Source organism: Bos mutus, chromosome 8 (genome assembly GCF_027580195.1).
Source record: "Bos mutus isolate GX-2022 chromosome 8, NWIPB_WYAK_1.1, whole genome shotgun sequence".
Taxonomy (NCBI): Eukaryota; Metazoa; Chordata; class Mammalia; order Artiodactyla; family Bovidae; genus Bos; species Bos mutus.
The window spans coordinates 76,404,857-76,414,165 of NC_091624.1; the positions used below are offsets into that span (position 1 = coordinate 76,404,857).

A 9,309-nucleotide genomic window follows, 5' to 3' on the forward strand; every position below is an offset into this window, starting at 1 on the left:
CTCCTTGGAAGAAAAGCTATGACCAACCTAGACAGCATATTAAACAGCAGAGACGTTACTTTACCAACAAAGGTCTACCTAGTCAAAGCTATGTCTTTTCCAGTAGTCATGTATGGATGTGAGAGTTGGACCACAAAGAAAGCTGAGCACCGAAGAAGTAATGGTTTTGAACCATTACTTGGTTGGAGAAGACTCTTGAGAGTCCGTTGGACTGTAAGGAGGTCCAATGAGTCCGTCTAAAGGAAATCAACCCTGAATATTCATTGGAAGGACTGATGCTAAAGCTGAAGCTCCAATACTTTGGCCACCTGATGCGAAGAACCAACTCATTGAAAAAGACCCTGATGCTTGGAAAAATTAAAGGTGGGAGGAGAAGGGGACCACAGAAGACGAGATGGTTGGATGGCATCACCAACTCAAAGGACATGCATTTGATGAGGCTCCGCGGGTTGATGTTGGACAGGGAGGCCTGGCGTACTGCAGTTTATGGGGTCGCAAAGAGTCGGACATGACTGAGTGACTGAACTGAACTACCTTAAAGTGACTACCTCACTTCAGTAAACCGTGTGGTTTTATATTCTTGTTCCCTCATTTTCTCCTCAATTCTTCCATGAGTAACTGAGACATGAAGAGCTGAATATGAAACTATGAACCTCTGAGCAGTTTGGAGAGTTTGTCTCTTATAGCTGAGCCTGTCATGTAAACCAAAGCCTCCCTCTGCTGGCCCCAACTATTAACATACACCTAATACAATATTATTAATCAAGTATACTTCAATATATTAAAAAAATTGAAGAAAAATATACACCTAATTGTATTTAGGCACTAAATTGCCACGGTGTGGTAAAAACCTAAAAATACCTACTGTGCTTTAATATAAATACATTCTGACTGTGGCTTTGAGAAGTACATACTTCAAGGGAGGTTAGTTAAGATACAGCTGGTCCCATGAGATGATTGTCAACTGGATCTAAGTGTTCATTTTAGATGTTCTTGTTCAATGCCAGTTAAACAGTCTTCTACTCAACTATAGCATGGAGGTATTTTTAGGAATGGATAGTAAAATGTGGATGACAGGTTGAGCTTATATATCACTATCAGCAAGAAAACTGGCTACTTGCTCCTTCACAGTTTTGTTTTTTTTTTAAGCAATATCTCCTTAATGACCATAATTTGTTAAACTGGCCTGTGATACCTGGCAAAAAGCTGTTCTGCTTTATCTTTCTTACTAAAGATTTATCTTTATAAGTAATTTTTTTTAAAAAATCACATTTTCTGAATGCTTGATAACATTATAACATTTAGGGACATGAAAATGTATCAGTAAAAACTTTCAGGTGAATTTGTTACCTTTCAAATAAGTCATGCACTTCCTGTCCATGGCACCCCTAAAAGAACCAATCCCTGGAATGACTCCACCCCACCACCATAAAGCACGTGCTGCAAAGACCAAGATGGAATGTACACGCACTTTATACTTTAGAGAAATCTGTCTGTTCCCTTATGGACTCTTACACATGACAGTATTTTTCTTTAAAAGAATTTAAGGTAAACTGCCATCGTCAACCTAAACTCTCTAAATTATTATGTTTTAGCATTCAATATTATTTGTAATCTATAATTTAGGAAACACCCATAGTATCTTAATCCACTTTAAAGTTTAAGAATATTCCACCCCAGGCTTTAAAATATCTCTAGGCTATACCTAAAATATTTAAAATGAATTATCATATAAAATGAAAAACATATCCTCGTCTTCCTCATACATTTCAAGCATCTCACATGAGTCTTGTTGGTGCTTTATAAATAGTAATTTAAAGTCACCTATCTGCTCTAAACACTCTGGAATTCTAAACTTTTGGCACATAACCCTCTATAGCTGTTCTTTTACTTGGCTTTTCCTGGATAAGATGATCAAGATCCGGAATGACTGCATCCCATATAATTCTTCCCAAATGTTTCCTTTCCTGACATTCTTTAGCCATATGGATCATTCTCATTTTTAAAAGGTGAAAAAGTGCCAAAGAGGAAAGAAATTTATGCTTGGATGAAAATAACCATGTTGCAAATTAGAAGGCTGAAGGCAAAACTGCCCAGTAACAAGTAGGGGTGAAAATCAAACCTCCCTGGAACCTGTAAAACTCATCTCCTGTTGGAGCAAGAAGAGAGGAACAAGTTAATTAAATTACTCTAAATAAATTCACTGAACTGAGCTATTGCTCAGATTTAAAACATGTGTATACAAAAAAAAAAAAAAATTGGACTTCTTTTCAATGCACATTTTATTCAACTGAACAGTGCATGGGGAAGCCAAAAATGAGCTAATTTTCAGTGCCATTTGCATTATCTGCCAGGTGTTAAACTCGTTACAGACCACAGCATCATTTGCTGGAATCATCTATCCCTTCATTAACCACACTCTCTTTATGTCCTCCAGCGTATATATTTTGAGTGGACCTTCAGGAAGAAAGATCTACATAGTTTTGTTATGGCTACAGTCTGTTTGCACCAGCTGAAATGGAAGCAAATTCAACAAACTAGGAGGCACTAGTAATAAGTTAGCCAACAATATGGATGGATCACTGTCTATCTGCTTAGTTCATTACTAGACATTTTCAATGATAGAGAAGAAATAGAAAATTCGGTATGAGTTACAATTTCTTCCTCTGCTAATTGGGGATAAAATAGCATCTACTTTGCCTGGCTGTTGTGGGAACAAAAACAGCATGTGTGAATGAAAGTAGCATGGTGAATGGCATTTATTAGATGCTTGATGAATAATATCTACTTGATGATGATAATTCTCATATGTGAGAAAAGAATAGCATGCCTAAAATAATGGATTAACAAAATAAGTATGTATGAAATTTATTTGTTTCCAAGTGAACCACCCAACATTAATAGATGAGTTAAAAAGGTGACTGCAATTACATTCTGCCAATCCTTTTCATGAAAAGTCATTCTGTATGAAGCTAAGAAAGGCTAGTAGACGATTTTGCTGTTCTCAGCTGTGGAGGATGATGGGATTGCTCCCAAGGGTACCTTTCAATAAAGTTCACTTCATTATTCTCTAATACATTTTAGTAAGCTTCACTAGCTATAACCGCGACTTTCTTAAATGAGAGATACCTTTTCTTCTCAGAGGAGCAAATCAAGATTTCTTAGCATAATTGGGTATGTCTGGAAGACAAATTCATACCTCTCATTGTTCAGTGGCTGGGCTACTATTCTAGAAGAGTTAACTAGCTTCATTAAGCTATAGTCCTTGCTGTAGAAAAATAAACACATTCAATGATTATCTGGAAAATATAGGGCTCTGGAATTTCCTTTATTAGAGAATTTTGGGTGCTTTTCTCTGAATAACCTAGATTTTTTTTTCTTCTTTGTAAATTAAATAACTTTTAATCTCCATAGAGCAAAATGCATCAATGAACCATAAGCTGTCTGCTGTCTGGTTTAGAATGAAGCATAGTGCAATTGATTCAATGAAGACTTCTTTTACTTTCTCGTCTGAAGCACATGAATTTAGCTGTCAAAAAAAAAAAATTGGAGGTGTATCCAATTGGTGCTATACTATGATTATTAACATTAAAGTCTGAATCGATCATTCCAGGTCCTCCTAAAATGGTAAGGCTATGAGAGCAAATATAGTGATGAATAATTCATAAATTTGACTTTTCTTCTTTGTCCTCTCTTCTTGTTCTTATTTTTCTTGTCATTCTTATTCTCAAGCATGAACAAAGCATATCCTTTAAAAAGGGAACTCTATGTTGGGGAATAGACAAAGGAGGAGTTAATTCCCTTGCTTTTATGACTTAAATTTGGAAAGGCTAACGTTATTCTGAAGAGGCACTGATCCCCAGAGTTCTATCTGTAAGTGTTTTTTCTTGTTAAAATGGAAATTGAACTCTAAATTTGCAATCCCATTGGGCTTCAATTACCATATTTATTCACATAATCTACCTGTTATTTTCACTCTATATTTGGGGAAAGATATTAAGGAAGCATCTACCTGCTGGTCTAATCATTAATTTTAAGAAGCATTAATCATATTTAAATTCATATTCCTGATATTTAAGGGAAAAAAATTACATTTTATTTTAAGGAATCAATGGTACAATTAATTGGCATTTAAAGGATCTGGTAGATTTTTTCCTATTCTTTTCTTTTTAAGAGTAGAAAAACCTTATTTAATGCAGCAGTATGTGTCTATGAGGAAAAAAGAGAAATGACTGTTTGAAAGATTGCTGGGATATATTTACATTTACTGCAGTGAAGTCAAAATAGACACGACATGTAAACTTAATAGCCTCCTTTTTCTCTACTGCAGCCTATGGTAAGTTGAGGTAGAAGAAGCTGACTGCTTGTAACCTTTAATTATATGTATTCATAGAAAAAAAGTAAGGTCATCTTAAATTAACTCTTCTGATTTCAAGGTTGTTTTAAAGCATAAAATTAAGAACTGTGTTTACATACATTAAGAAAAAGAGAAATGGAAAGATAAATTAATTTTCATTTCAAACCATGGATACGATTGTGAGTAAAGGTATACACAGAAATTTATGGTACGAGGTCTTAGGAAAATACAAAAATTTAGTTCTAATAGGTCTTTCAGCTCTACCCTTTCACCCTCAGGGCTTCCCTGATAGTCAGTTGATAGAGAATCTGTGCAATGCAGGAGACTGGGGTTCGATTCCTGGGTTGGGAAGATCCTCTGGAGAAGGGAAAGCCTACCCACTCCAGTACGCTGGCCTGGAGAATTCCATGGACTGTATAGTCCATGGGGTCACGGAGTTGGACACAACTGAGTGACTTTCACTTCCACCCTCAACCACTTGTTTTTGTTTTCCATGCCAAATTATTGTGTTTTCCGGCAGTTCCAAAGAAAGCTCAGAGTGAAGGAAGAACAGGGAGAGGATAATCTCTTCATCCCTGAAGACTCTGCAAATAATAAATTCTATGGGAAAATAATGTGTGTATTATACAAATGCATATTCCTTCAGTAAAAAAATCCCTGAATAATTTTGTTATGGAGATATAGTTGATGTCCAATATTACATGTTACAGGTGTACAATGTAGTGAATCACAATTTTTGTAAAGTATTGGCTCTATGCCCTGTGTTATGCAATGTATCTTTGAAACTTATTTTACACAAAATAGTTTGTACCTCTTGATCTTCTACCCCTGTCTTGTCCCTCCCTCTTGCCTCTCCTCAGCAGGAACCACTAGCCTGTTCTCTATATATGTGAGTCTATTTCCTTATTGTTACTTTTACAAGTTTGTCCTATTTTTTAGATTCCACATATAAATGATATCATACAGCATTTATCTTTATAGTATTATACAAATGTATATTCCTTCAGTACATCCCTGACTGCTTTAAAATTTTTTATTTAGTTTTTTTATGTGCTTCACGCTACTTTTGTCTTACTTAAGAGGTTTAATAGATCTAACTCAAGCCTGTTAATATTTCTTTCTAAAAACTCAGAAATGACCGGAAACTTTCCATCAATTCCAATCCCTTCTTGGATGTCTTCATGCTTTTACCTGCCTACTCCAAGATGAGTCTGTTGCTCTATATGCTATTTTCTTGGGGCTTCCCTTTACCTCTTTTTTCTTCACCTCTGTGTCTGGTTTCTTGTTTCTTGAACTTCTTTTTTTTTTTCCATGTGATTTACTCTCATGTGTTTCTTAAGTATACTCTCCAGTTGTATCTTCTGAACAAGTAGATGGAACATAATTCTTAAACTATTTTGCCTATCTGAAATTGGCTTTATTATAGCTTCACATTTTATTGATAGTTTGGATGGATATAAAACTGTAAATTGGGAAAATTTTATATCCTAGAAGTTTGAAGGTTTCCTGTCATTTAGCATCCAACTATTCAATATTGTTTCAAAAATTGAAGTGCCATTTTTATTCCCTTTCTTGGTATGTGAGCTGTGATCACCATCACCCTTTCTGCTGTCTACATTCTGTGGGTTTCACATCTTTAACTTGGTTATACCATAATTTCCCCAACATGCCTCATAGTAAGCCTTCTTTGAAAACACAATATGTTAAGAAGTAATTGAACTTTTTTCAATCTGAGAATCAAGTTCTTTCATTATTCGGCATTTTTTTTTTGTTATATCTTTGCTATTTTCATTCCTTAGTCATTGTTTTCATTCCTTAGTTATGGTCTCACTTTCTGAAAGTGATATTAGACAGAAGTTGGATATCTGCAATTAATTCTGTCATTAAAATACTTTTGATCATTACTAGTCCTTTTTGCTCCTGTTTTCTCAATTTCATCATCCACCTCTCCTTTTGTATTTATGTATATATCTACTATAAAATTTTAAATATCTGAGATTAAAATTTTTTCTCTGTTCTTTTTATGATTTGCACCTTTATTTGTTTTGTTCTCTTTTACACTGAAACTGTTCCTTATATATTGGCCATCTTTGACTATCTGAGTGGTGCCTTAAGAAGATCTTATGGAAATTCTGTGTTAGTGTGTACGGGTCAAGGTTTGACAAAAGGTTAATGCTGAATGAGACAGCTTGACTCTGGGATAAGAATTCCTGCATATTATATGTTATTTTCTCAAGGACAATTAAGTTTATCAAAAGGATAGTCCAATTTTATTCATTGTTCTGATATCTTAGGAGTAGGGATTTGGTGTCCAGGAAGGATATTTGAGTTTTGTTTTGTTTTGTTTTTTTCATGATTTCTGAACAGTGCTTCATCTCTAGCCTTCTTTGTTTTGATAGCCTTAATCTTTAATCCAATTTCTCTAATGTTTTATACCTCTGGTCTCCTACTCTCCTAGCTATATACAAAGACAGGAAAGAATTTGGTGATATAGCACATCCTAGAGACAATCTTACTGTTTTGAAACAATCCTCTTATTTTCAGTGTCAAGCACCTTCTGTTACTCCTACATACTTGATAACTACAAGTCCTGCCTGAGGCTTTCCAGGCTTTGAGAGTGGTGGGTGGGTGAGTTGACACATGTCACAGTTATCTAAGCTACTGGCACTAGGTTTCAGATTTACCTACTTTGCTAAATCTCTACTTTGCATCTTCCAGAACTCTTTGACATCTTTTGATAATTTGTATCTCTCTACTATTAAATTTGTTTGTATTATTGTGTTTTTAAAATTTTAAACTCTTATCTTAGAGGTGTTTTTTAAGGCAGCAGAGACAGACTTTTAATTCCATTTGCCATGTTTTACCTGAAGAATGTAGACTATACTTAAACACCTGTTAATCATATGATGTGTATTATTTTGAGATTTAGCATCCTAATTAATTCCTTATACCATAATACCACCCAGACAGAAATGTTTCTTGATATGTTATATAATGGAATATAAGAATAAATTCAAATGAGAAACAAAAGAATAAAAGATGGGATAGTTTTATTAGCTATATGATATTAAGATGTGGACTGGGAAATACTTAACATGAAAGCTGAGTTGTTTTAGGAAATGATGACTTCATTTCTACCCAGTGAGATACAGTCTTTACTAATTCACGTAATTTAAACATTCTTCTTTGCAAAAAGTACTTAAATAATAATTTTTCTAATATATGAATGAACAAAGAATTTACAGGGAACAAATACAAAAATAAGCTCTTCTACTTAAACTTTCCTTTTTTCCTACAATTACCTGTTTTATTATTTTATTTTTAAAAATTTCATTTTCTTGAATTTTTTAAAAACTAATTTTCACATATTAAACTCTATATTTTCTTGACTGGGTGAAAAGATGCTGTAAATACACTGTGTTTATGTGTGTAGAGGTATGTATACTGAGTGTGTGACATATACATATTTTTTTTCTGTACTCATTTAGTATTTTACTGAATTAATAATATATCAAATTTAGTTTAAGATCATATTTATAAGAATGTTACTTGGAGAACACAACCTTATCACTTAGAAGTAGAAAATATAGCAAATATACAATGTGGTTCAAGTCTGCTAGCACAGCATCCCCTCACTGCCCACAACTCACGGCTGTTGGGTATCCATATAGCTAATTTACTTTGCAGTAATAGAAACTGACACTACATTGTAAGGCAGATATAGTCCAATAGAAATTAGAAAAAAAATACGATCAACTAGACTTTTAAGGCCTCAGCTTGGACCTGAATAGTGAGTTTATAACTGTGATTTAAGTAGGGAAACTAATTCCAAGTTTTAAATTGGAAACAAACTTAAAAATAAATACAATGAGTATGTGGTATGCCTAAGGATCCTTATGGATTCCTTTTGACTGATACTGGCTATAATAGTGACATTAAATCAATATGGCATTTATATTGTTTTATATTTACTAATTATATTTCCAAAAGTTCAAAATACAAGTTATGATTAAATTGACAAAGAGTAATTTTTGTCTCTGTTACAACAGTGAAGCATAATGTTGCATTGTAAGGCTCTTTCCTTCTTGTCATTAGCAGCAGCTGTCCTAGAAAACTATTCATAGTTAGAGATCAGAGCAGAAACCTATCTGATTTCAAACCAGAAACAAAAAAGTACAATTCCTATCAGTTAACCAAATTTTCACTCATTTTTCTACATAAACAATTGTGACTATGATACAAATTTTTAGGTTGATTCTGTTTGCTTGTTAAAATGTCAGTACATTATTGCAGCTCATTCTGAAGCATTCTTCTAATTGTCTGTGATACAATTTACTTATTTATAAACAAGTTTTGAACCCTACTGTATACTAGATACCCCAATGGCGATACAAAGAAGAATGAAATGATATCTCTACTTTCAAATTGTTCTCCAACATTTGGGAAGTACAGGCATTTAAATGTATCATTAATATAGAAGGCTATTAGAGGGCTATTAGTAGGGCTATTAGAGGGCTTCCCTGGTGGCTCAGATGGTAAAGCGTCTGCCTGCAATGCAGAAGACCCGGGTTCGATTCCTGGGTCAGGAAGATCCCCTGGAGAAGGAAATGGCAATCCACTCCAGCACTCTTGCCTGGAAAATCCCATGGATGGATGAGCGTGATAGGCTACAGTCCATGGGTTGCAAAGAGTTGGACATGACTGAGAGACTTCAGGGCTATTAGAAGTTAGAATGCCATGGGATTAACTGAAGGTGATACATATATAAGTCAGTGTACCATAGAAGAAGCCAGTTTTTCTGGCAGCAATATGATAAGTTTAGTAGTGCTAAAGCACAGGACACCTGGAAGTGAAAGTAAGGTAGAAAGATAAAGCTAGACAAAGAGAAAGGAATCAGTTCGTGAAAAGCCTTATATTCTTTGTAGAAAGTGTGTGTCTAAGCAGGAATGAGA

General features: G+C 34.4%; 1 non-coding gene across 1 annotated transcript; it reads left to right on the top strand.

The window, feature by feature from the left end:
- The first annotated feature begins 8,874 nt into the window (after window positions 1–8,874).
- On the top strand, window positions 8,875–8,947 carry TRNAC-GCA (transfer RNA cysteine (anticodon GCA)). The gene has a single exon. It is a non-coding gene; the product is annotated as a tRNA-Cys (tRNA).
- The last annotated feature ends 362 nt before the right edge of the window (window positions 8,948–9,309 follow it).